Below are 12329 nucleotides of genomic sequence, written 5' to 3'. Positions count from 1 at the left end.
TGTTTTAGCCTAAATATTTTACTTTTCCATGTTTGAGCCTAAATATTTTACTTTTCCATGTTTGAGCCTAAATATTTTACTGTTCCATGTTTCAGCCAATATATTTTACTTTTCCATGTTTGAGCCTAAATATTTTACTTTTCCATGTTTCAGCCTAAATATTTTACTTTTCATGTTTCAGCCTAAATATTTTACTTTTCTATGTTTGAGCCTAAATATTTTACTTTTCCATGTTTGAGCCTAAATATTTTACTTTTCCATGTTTCAGCCTAAATATTTTACTTTTCCATGTTTGAGCCTAAATATTTTACTTTTCCATGTTTCAGCCTAAATATTTTACTTTTCCATGTTTCAGCCTAAATATTTTACTGTCCCATGTTTCAGCCTAATTATTTTACTTTTCCATGTTTACGCCTAAATATTTTACTTTTCCATGTTTCAGCCTAAATATTTTACTTTTCCATGTTTGAGCCTAAATATTTTACTTTCCATGTTTGAGCCTAAATATTTTCCTTTTCCATGTTTCAGCCTAAATATTTTACTTTTCAATGTTTCAGCCTAAATATTTTCCTTTTCCATGTTTGAGCCTCAATATTTTACTTTTCCATATTTCAGCCTAAATATTTTACTTTTCATGTTTCAGCCTAAATATTTTACTTTTCCATGTTTCAGCCTAAATATTTTACTTTTCCATGTTTCAGCCTACATATTTTACTTTTCCATGTTTCAGCCTAAATATTTTACTTTTCCATGTTTTAGCCTAAATATTTTACTTTTCCATGTTTGAGCCTAAATATTTTACTGTTCCATGTTTGAGCCTAAATATTAAACTTTTCCATGTTTGAGCCAAAATATTTTACTGTTCCATGTTTCAGCCTAAATATTTTACTTTTCCATGTTTCAGCCTAAATATTTTACTTTTCCATGTTCTAGCCTAAATATTTTACTTTTCAATGTTTCAGCCTAAATATTTTACTTTTCCATGTTTTATCCTAAATATTTTACTTTTCCATGTTTCAGCCTAAATATTTTACTTTTCCATGTTTCAGCCTAAATATTTTACTTTTCCATGTTTCAGCCTAAATATTTTACTTTTCCATGTTTGAGCCTAAATATTTTACTTTTCCATGTTTCAGCCTAAATATTTTACTTTTCCATGTTTCAGCCTAAATATTTTACTTTTCCATGTTTGAGCCTAAATATTTTACTTTTCCATGTTTCAGCCTAAATATTTTACTTTTCCATGTTTGAGCCTAAATATGTTACTTTTCCATGTTTCAGCCTAAATATTTTACTGTTCCATGTTTCAGCCTAAATATTTTACTTTTCCACGTTTGAGCCTAAATATTTTACTTTTCCATGTTTGAGCCTAAATATTTTACTTGTCCATGTTTGAGCCTAAATATTTTACTTTTCCATGTTTGAGGCTAAATATTTGACTTTTCCATGTTTGAGGCTAAATATTTTACTTTTCCATGTTTCAGCCTATATATTTTACTTTTCCATGTTTCAGCCTAAATATTTTACTTTTCCATGTTTGAGCCTAAATATTTTACTTGTCCATGTTTGAGCCTTAATATTTTACTTTTCCATGTTTGAGGCTAAATATTTGACTTTTCCATGTTTGAGGCTAAATATTTTATTTTCCATGTTTCAGCCATAATATTTTACTTATTCATGTTTGAGCCTAAATATTTTACTTTTCCATGTTTCAGCCTATATATTTTACTTTTCCATGTTTCAACCTAAATATTTTACTTTTCCATTTTTGAGCCTAAATATTTTACTTGTCCATGTTTTAGCCTAAATATTTTACTTTTCCATGTTTGAGCCTAAATATTTTACTTTTCCATGTTTGAGCCTAAATATTTTACGTGTCCATGTTTGAGCCTAAATATTTTACTTTTCCATGTTTGAGCCTAAATATTTTACTTTTCAATGTTTCAGCCTAAATATTTTACTTTTCAATGTTTCAGCCTAAATATTTTACTTATTCATGTTTGAGCCTAAATATTTTACTTTTCAATGTTTCATCCATAAAATTTTACTTTTCCATGTTTCAGCCTAAATATTTTACTTTTCCATGTTTGAGCCTAAATATTTTACTTTCCATGTTTGAGCCTAAATATTTTACTTTTCCATGTTTTAGCCTAAATATTTTAGTGTCTATGTTTTAGCCTAAATATTTTACTTTCAATGTTTTAGCCTAAATATTTTACTTTTCCATGTTTCAGCCTAAATATTTTACTTTCCATGTTTGAGCCTAAATATTTTACTTTTCCATGTTTGAGCCTAAATATTTTACTTTTCCATGTTTCAGCCTAAATATTTTACTTTTCCATGTTTCAGCCTAAATATTTTACTTTTCCATGTTTGCGCCTAAATATTTTACTTTTCCATGTTTGAGCCTAAATATTTTACTTTTCCATGTTTGAGCCTAAATATTTTACTGTTCCATGTTTGAGCCTAAATATTTTACTTTTCCATGTTTCAGCCTAAATATTTTACTGTTCCATGGTGTAGCCTAAATATTTTACTTTTCCATGGTGTAGCCTAAATATTTTACTTTTCCATGTTTCAGCCTAAATATTTTACTTTCCATGTTTGAGCCTAAATATTTTCCTTTTCCATGTTTCAGCCTAAATATTTTACTTTTCAATGTTTCAGCCTAAATATTTTACTTTTCAATGTTTCAGCCTAAATATTTTACTTATTCATGTTTGAGCCTAAATATTTTACTTTTCCATGTTTCAGCCTAAATATTTTACTTTTCCATGTTTCAGCCTAAATATTTTACTTTTCCATGTTTTAGCCTAAATATTTTACTTTCCATATTTGAGCCTAAATATTTTACTTTTCCATGTTTTAGCCTAAATATTTTACTGTCTATGTTTTAGCCTAAATATTTTTCGTTCAATGTTTTAGCCTAAATATTTTACTTTTCCATGTTTCAGCCTAAATATTTTACTTTTCCATGTTTGAGCCTAAATATTTTACTTTTCCATGTTTCAGCCTAAATATTTTACTTTTCCATGTTTCAGCCTAAATATTTTACTTTTCCATGTTTCAGCCTAAATATTTTACTTTTCCATGTTTGAGCCTAAATATTTTACTTTTCCATGTTTGAGCCTAAATATTTTAATTTTCCATGTTGGAGCCTAAATATTTTACTGTTCCATGTTTGAGCCTAAATATTTTACTTTTCCATGTTTCAGCCTAAATATTTTACTGTTCCATGGTGTAGCCTAAATATTTTACTTTTCCATGGTGTAGCCTAAATATTTTACTTTTCCATGTTTCAGCCTAAATATTTTACTTTCCATGTTTGAGCCTAAATATTTTACTTTTCCATGTTTGAGCCTAAATATTTTACTTTTCCATGTTTCAGCCTAAATATTTTACTTTCCATGTTTGAGCCTAAATATTTTACTTTTCCATGTTTCAGCCTAAATATTTTACTTTCCATGTTTGAGCCTAAATATTTTACTTTTCCATGTTTGAGCCTAAATATTTTACTTTTCCATGTTTCAGCCTAAATATTTTACTTTCCATGTTTGAGCCTAAATATTTTACTTTTCCATGTTTCAGCCTAAATATTTTACTTTCCATGTTTGAGCCTAAATATTTTACTTTTCCATGTTTCAGCCTAAATATTTTACTTTTCCATGTTTCAGCCTAAATATTTTACTTTCCATGTTTGAGCCTAAATATTTTACTTTTCCATGTTTGAGCCTAAATATTTTACTTTTCCATGTTTGAGCCTAAATATTTTACTGTTCCATGTTTGAGCCTAAATATTTTACTTTTCCATGTTTCAGCCTAAATATTTTACTGTTCCATGGTGTAGCCTAAATATTTTACTTTTCCATGGTGTAGCCTAAATATTTTACTTTTCCATGTTTCAGCCTAAATATTTAACTTTTCCATGTTTGAGCCTAAATATTTTACTTTTCCATGTTTCAGCCTAAATATTTTACTTTTCCATGTTTTAGCCTAAATATTTTACTTTTCCATGTTTCAGCCTAAATATTTTTCTTTTCCATGTTTCAGCCTAAATATTTTACTTTTTCATGTTTGAGCCTAAATATTTTACTTTTCCATGTTTCAGCCTAAATATTTTACTGTTCCATGTTTCAGCCTAAATATTTTACTTTTCCATGTTTGAGCCTACATATTTAACTTTTCCATGTTTCAGCCGTAATATTTTACTTTTCCATGTTTCAGCCTAAATATTTTACTTTGCCATGTTTGAGCCTAAATATTTTACTGTTCCATGTTTCAGCCTATATATTTTACTTTTCCATGTTTGAGCCTAAATATTTTACTTTTCCATGTTTGAGCCTAAATATTTTACTTTTCCATGTTTCAGCCTAAATATTTTACTTTTCCATGTTTTAGCCTAAATATTTTACTTTTCCATGTTTCAGCCTAAATATTTTACTTTTCAATGTTTCAGCCTAAATATTTTACTTTTCCATGTTACAGCCTAAATATTTTACTTTCCATGTTTGAGCCTAAATATTTAACTTTTCCATGTTTCAGCCTAAATATTTTACTTTTCCATGTTTTAGCCTAAATATTTTACTTTCCATGTTTGAGCCTAAATATTTTACTTTTTCATGTTTTAGCCTAAATATTTTACTGTCTATGTTTTAGCCTAAATATTTTACTTTCCATGTTTTAGCCTAAATATTTTACTTTTCCATTGTTCAGCCTAAATATTTTACTTTCAATGTTTGAGCCTAAATATTTTACTTTTCCATGTTTCAGCCTAAATATTTTACTTTTCCATGTTTCAGCCTAAATATTTTACTTTTCCATGTTTCAGCCTAAATATTTTACTTTGCCATGTTTCAGCCTAAATATTTTACTTTTCCCTGTTGTAGCCTAAATATTTTACTTTTCCATGTTTCAGCCTAAATTTTTTACTTTTCATGTTTGAGCCTAAATATTTTACTTTTCCATGTTTAAGCCCAAATATTTTACTGTTCCATGTTTCAGCCTAAATATTTTACTTTTCCATGTTTCAGCCTAAATATTTTACTTTTCCATGGTGTAGCCTAAATATTTTACTTTTCCATGTTTGAGCCTAAATATTTTACTTTTTCATGTTTCAGCCTAAATATTTTACTTTTTCATGTTTGAGCCTAAATATTTTACTTTTCCATGTTTGAGCCCAAATATTTTACTGTTCCATGTTTCAGCCTAAATATTTTACTTTTCCATGTTTCAGCCTAAATATTTTACTTTTCCATGTTTCAGCCTAAATATTTTACTTTTCCGTGTTTTAGCCTAAATATTTTACTTTCCATGTTTGAGCCTAAATATTTTACTTTTCCATGTTTCAGCCTAAATATTTTACTTTTCCATGTTTCAGCCTAAATATTTTACTTTTCCATTTTTCAGCCTAAATATTTTACTTTTCCATGTTTGAGCCTAAATATTTTACTGTTCCATGTTTCAGCCTAAATATTTTACTTTTCCATGTTTTAGCCTAAATATTTTACTTTTCCATGTCTCAGCCTAAATATTGTACTTTTCCATGTTTCAGCCTTAATATTTTACTCTTCCATGTTTCAGCCTAAATATTTTACTGTTCCATGTTTGAGCCTAAATATTTTACTTTTCCATGTGTGAGCCTAAATATTTTACTGTTCCATGTTTACGCCTAAATATTTTACTTTTCCATGTTTCAGCCTAAATATTTTACTGTTTCATGTTTCAGCCTAAATATTTTACTTTTCCGTGTTTTAGCCTAAATATTTTACTTTCCATGTTTGAGCCTAAATATTTTACTTTTCCATGTTTGAGCCTAAATATTTTACTTTTCCATGTTTCAGCCTAAATATTTTACTTTTCCATGTTTCAGCCTAAATATTTTACTTTTCCAAGGTGTAGCCTAAATATTTTACTTTCCATGTTTCAGCCTAAATATTTTACTTTTCCATGTTTCAGCCTTAATATTTTACTTTTCCATGTCTCAGCCTAAATATTGTACTTTTCCATGTTTCAGCCTTAATATTTTACTTTTCCATGTTTTAGCCTAAATATTTTACTTTTCCATGTTTTAGCCTAAATATTTTACTTGTTCATGTTTCAGCCTAAATATTTTACTTTTCATGTTTGAGCTTAAATATTTTACTTTTCCATGTTTCAGCCTAAATATTTTACTTTTCCATGTTTGAGCCTAAATATTTTACTTTTCCATGTTTGAGCCTAAATATTTTACTTTTCCATGTTTCAGCCTAAATATTTTACTTTTCCATGGTGTAGCCTAAATATTTTACTTTTCCATGTTTCAGCCTAAATATTTTACTTTCCATGTTTGAGCCTAAATATTTAACTTTTCCATGTTTGAGCCTAAATATTTTACTTTTCCATGTTTTAGCCTAAATATTTTACTTTTCCATGTTTTAGCCTAAATATTTTACTGTCTATGTTTTAGCCTAAATATTTTACTTTCCATGTTTTAGCCTAAATATTTTTCTTTTCCATGTTTGAGCCTAAATATTTTACTTTTCTATGTTTGAGCCTAAATATTTTACTGTTCCATGTTTCAGCCTAAATATTTTACTTTTCCATGTTTCAGCCGAAATATTTTACTTTTCCGTGTTTTAGCCTAAATATTTTACTTTTCCATGTTTCAGCCTAAATATTTTACTTTTCCATGTTTCAGCCTAAATATTTTACTTTTCCATGTTTGAGCCTAAATATTTTACTTTTCCATGTTTGAGCCTAAATATTTTACTTTTCCATGTTTGAGCCTAAATATTTTACTTTGCCATGTTTCAGCCTAAATATTTTACTTTTTTATGTTTGAGCCTAAATATTTTACTTTTCCATGTTTGAGCCTAAATATTTTACTTTTTCATGTTTCAGCCTAAATATTTTACTTTTCCATGTTTGAGCCTAAATATTTTACTTTTCCATGTTTCAGCCTACATATTTTACTTTTCAATGTTTCAGCCTAAATATTTTACTGTTCCATGTTTCAGCCTAAATATTTTACTTTTCCACGTGTGAGCCTAAATATTTTACTGTTCCATGTTTCAGCCTAAATATTTTACTTTTTCATGTTTCAGCCTATATATTTTACTTTTCCATGTTTCAGCCTAAATATTTTACTTTTCCGTGTTTTAGCCTAAATATTTTACTTTCCATGTTTGAGCCTAAATATTTTACTTTTCCATGTTTGAGCCTAAATATTTTACTTTTCCATGTTTCAGCCTAAATATTTTACTTTTCAATTTGTGCCTAAATATTTTACTTTTCCATGTTTGAGCCTAAATATTTTACTGTTCAATGTTTCAGCCTAAATATTTTACTTTTCCATGTTTCAGCCTAAATATTTTACTTTTCCATGTCTCAGCCTAAATATTGTACTTTTCCATGTTTCAGCCTTATTATTTTACTCTTCCATGTTTTAGCCTAAATATTTTACTTTTCCATGTTTTAGCCTAAATATTTTACTTTTTCATGTTTCAGCCTAAATATTTTACTTTTTAATGTTTCAGCCTAAATATTTTACTTTTTAATGTTTCAGCCTAAATATTTTACTTTTCCATGTTTGAGCCTAAATATTTTACTTTTCCATGTTTGAGCCTAAATATTTTACTTTTCCATGTGTGAGCCTAAATATTTTACTGTTCCATGTTTCAGCCTTAATATTTTACGTTGCCATGTTTCAGCCTAAATATTTTACTGTTCCATGTTTCAGCCTAAATATTTAACTTTTCCATGTTTCAGCCTAAATATTTTACTTTTCCATGTTTCAGCCTAAATATTTTACTTTTCCGTGTTTTAGCCTAAATATTTTACTTTCCATGTTTGAGCCTAAATATTTTACTTTTCCATGTTTGAGCCTAAATATTTTACTGTTCCATGTTTGAGCCTAAATATTTTACTTTTCCATGTTTGAGCCCAAATATTTTACGTTTCTATGTTTCAGCCTAAATATTTTACTTTTCCATGTTTGAGCCTAAATATTTTACTTTTCCATGTTTCAGCCTAAATATTTTACTTTTCCATGGTGTAGCCTAAATATTTTACTTTTCCATGTTTCAGCCTAAATATTTTACTTATTCATGTTTGAGCCTAAATATTTTACTTTTCCATGTTTCAGCCTAAATATTTTACTTTTCCATGTTTGAGCCTAAATATTTTACTTTTCCATGTTTCAGCCTAAATATTTTACTTTTCCATGTTTGAGCCTAAATATTTTACTGTTCCATGGTGTAGCCTAAATATTTTACTTTTCCATGTTTCAGCCTAAATATTTTACTGTTCCATGTTTCAGCCTAAATATTTTACTTTTCCATGTGTGAGCCTAAATATTTTACTGTTCCATGTTTCAGCCTAAATATTTTACTTTTCCATGTTTGAGCCTAAATATTTTACTTTTCCATGTTTCAGCCTAAATATTTTACTTTTCCGTGTTTTAGCCTAAATATTTTACTTTCCATGTTTGAGCCTAAATATTTTACTTTTCCATGTTTCAGCCTAAATATTTTACTTTTCCATTTTTCAGCCTAAATATTTTACTTTTCCATGTTTGAGCCTAAATATTTTACTGTTCCATGTTTCAGCCTAAATATGTTACTTTTCCATGTTTGAGCCTAAATATTTTACTTTTACATGTCTCAGCCTAAATATTGTACTTTTCAATGTTTCAGCCTTAATATTTTACTCTTCCATGTTTTAGCCTAAATATTTTACTTTTCCATGTTTTAGCCTAAATATTTTACTTTTTCATGTTTCAGCCTAAATATTTTACTTTTTCATGTTTGTAGCCTAAATATTTTACTTTTCCATGTTTCAGCCTAAATATTTTACTTTTCCATGTTTGAGCCTAAATATTTTACTTTGCCATGTTTGAGCCTAAATATTTTACTTTTCCATGTTTCAGCCTAAATATTTTACTGTTCCATGTTTCAGCCTAAATATTTTACTTTTCCATGTTTCAGCCTAAATATTTTACTGTTCCATGTTTCAGCCTAAATATTTAACTTTTCCATGTTTCAGCCTAAATATTTTACTTTTCCATGTTTCAGCCTAAATATTTTACTTTTCCGTGTTTTAGCCTAAATATTTTACTTTCCATGTTTGAGCCTAAATATTTTACTTTCCATGTTTGAGCCTAAATATTTTACTTTTCCATGTTTGAGCCTAAATATTTTACTGTTCCATGTTTGAGCCCAAATATTTTACGTTTCCATGTTTCAGCCTAAATATTTTACTTTTCCATGTTTCAGCCTAAATATTTTACTTTTCCGTGTTTTAGCATAAATATTTTACTTTCCATGTTTGAGCCTAAATATTTTACTTTCCATGTTTGAGCCTAAATATTTTACTTTTCCATGTTTTAGCCTAAATATATTACTGTTCCATGTTTGAGCCCAAATATTTTTCGTTTCCATGTTTCAGCCTAAATATTTTACTTTTCCATGTTTCAGCCTAAATATTTTACTTTTCCATGTTTCAGCCTAAATATTTTACTGTTCCATGTTTGAGCCTAAATATTTTGATTTTCCATGTTTGAGCCCAAATATTTTACGTTTCCATGTTTCAGCCTAAATATTTTACTGTTCCATGTTTCAGCCTAAATATTTTACTTTTCCATGTTTCAGCCTAAATATTTTACTTTTCCATGGTGTAGCCTAAATATTTTACTTTTCCATGTTTCAGCCTAAATATTTTACTTTTCCATGTTTGAGCCTAAATATTTTACTTTTCCATGTTTCAGCCTAAATATTTTACTTTTCCATGTTTTAGCCTAAATATTTTACTTTTCCATGTTTGAGCCTAAATATTTTACTTTTCCATGTTTTAGCCTAAATATTTTACTGTCTATGTTTTAACCTAAATATTTTACTTTCCATGTTTTAGCCTAAATATTTTACTTTTCCATGTTTCACCCTAAATATTTTACTTTCCATGTTTGAGCCTAAATATTTTACTTTTCCATGTTTCAGCCTAAATATTTTACTTTTCCATGTTTCAGCCTTAATATTTTACTTTTCCATGTTTCAGCCTAAATATTTTACTTTTCCATGTTTCAGCCTAAATATTTTACTTTTCCATGGTGTAGCCTAAATATTTTACTTTTCCATGTTTCAGCCTAAATATTTTACTTTCCATGTTTGAGCCTAAATATTTTACTTTTCCATGTTTCAGCCTAAATATTTTACTTTTCCCTGTTTCAGCCTAAATATTTTACTTTTCCATGTTTGAGCCTAAATATTTTACTTTTCCATGTTTGAGCCTAAACATTTTACTTTTCCATGTTTCAGCCTAAATATTTTACTGTTCCATGGTGTAGCCTAAATATTTTACTTTTCCATGGTGTAGCCTAAATATTTTACTTTTCCATGTTTCAGCCTAAGTATTTTACTTTCCATGTTTGAGCCTAAATATTTTACTTTTCCATGTTTCAGCCTAAATATTTTACTTTTTCATGTTTGAGCCTAAATATTTTACTTTTCCATTTTTCAGCCTAAATATTTTACTTTTCCATGTTTGAGCCTAAATATTTTACTGTTCCATGTTTCAGCCTAAATATTTTACTTTTCCATGTTTGAGCCTAAATATTTTACTTTTCCATGTTTCAGCCTTAATATTTTACTCTTCCATGTTTTAGCCTAAATATTTTACTATTCCATGTTTTAGCCTAAATATTTTACTTTTTCATGTTTCAGCCTAAATATTTTACTTTTTCATGTTTCAGCCTAAATATTTTACTTTTCCATGTTTCAGCCTAAATATTTTACTTTTCCATGTTTGAGCCTAAATATTTTACTTTGCCATGTTTGAGCCTAAATATTTTACTTTTCCATGTTTCAGCCTAAATATTTTACTGTTCCATGTTTCAGCCTAAATATTTTACTTTTCCATGTGTGAGCCTAAATATTTTACTGTTCCATGTTTCAGCCTAAATATTTAACTTTTCCATGTTTCAGCCTAAATATTTTACTTTTCCATGTTTCAGCCTAAATATTTTACTTTTCCGTGTTTTAGCCTAAATATATTACTTTCCATGTTTGAGCCTAAATACTTTACTTTCCATGTTTGAGCCTAAATATTTTACTTTTCCATGTTTGAGCCTAAATATTTTACTTTTCCATGTTTCAGCCTAAATATTTTACTTTTCCATGTTGTAGCCTAAATATTTTACTTTTCCATGTGTCAGCCTAAATATTTTACTGTTCCATGTGTGAGCCTAAATATTTTACTTTTCCATGTTTGAGCCTAAATATTTTACTTTTCCATGTTTGAGCCTAAATATTTTACTGTTCCATGTTTGAGCCTAAATATTTTACTTTTCCATGTTTGAGCCCAAATATTTTACGTTTCCATGTTTCAGCCTAAATATTTTACTGTTCCATGTTTCAGCCTAAATATTTTACTTTTCCATGTTTCAGCCTAAATATTTTACTTTGCATGGTGTAGCCTAAATATTTTACTTTTCCATGTTTCAGCCTTAATATTTTACTTTCCATGTGAGCCTAAATATTTTACTTTTCCATGTTTCAGCCTAAATATTTAACTTTTCCATGTTTTAGCCTAAATATTTTACTTTTCCATGTTTGAGCCTAAATATTTTACTTTTCCATGTTTTAGCCAAAATATTTTACTGTCTATGTTTTAGCCTAAATATTTTACTTTCCATGTTTTAGCCTAAATATTTTACTTTTCCATGTTTCAGCCTAAATATTTTACTTTCCATGTTTGAGCCTAAATATTTTACTTTTCCATGTTTCAGCCTAAATATTTTACTTTTCCATGTTTCAGCCTTAATATTTTACTTTTCCATGTTTGAGCCTAAATATTTTACTTTTCCATGTTTGAGCCTAAATATTTTACTTTTCCAAGGTGTAGCCTAAATATTTTACTTTTCCATGTTTCAGCCTAAATATTTTACTTTTCCATGTTTCCGCCTAAATATTTTACTTTTCCATGTTTGAGCCTAAATATTTTACTTTTCCATGTTTGAGCCTAAATATTTTACTTTTCCATGTTTGAGCCTAAATATTTTACTTTTCCATGTTTCAGCCTAAATATTTTACTTTTCCATGTTTGAGCCTACATATTTTACTTTTCCATGTTTCCGCCTAAATATTTAACTTTTCCATGTTTGAGCCTAAATATTTTACTTTTCCATGTTTCAGCCTAAATATTTTACTTTTCCATGTTTGAGCCTAAATATTTTACTTTTCCATGTTTGAGCCTAAATATTTTACTTTTCCATGTTTACTCCTAAATATTTAACTTTTCCATGTTTGAACATAAATATTTTACTTTTCCATGTTTGAGCCTAAATATTTTACTTTTCC

Source organism: Euprymna scolopes, chromosome 20, assembly GCF_053919585.1.
Source record: "Euprymna scolopes isolate OS-2025 chromosome 20, ASM5391958v1, whole genome shotgun sequence".
Taxonomy (NCBI): domain Eukaryota; kingdom Metazoa; phylum Mollusca; class Cephalopoda; order Sepiida; family Sepiolidae; genus Euprymna; species Euprymna scolopes.
The sequence above is the reverse complement of the archived record's forward strand: the minus strand, read 5'-3'. Positions refer to the sequence as shown.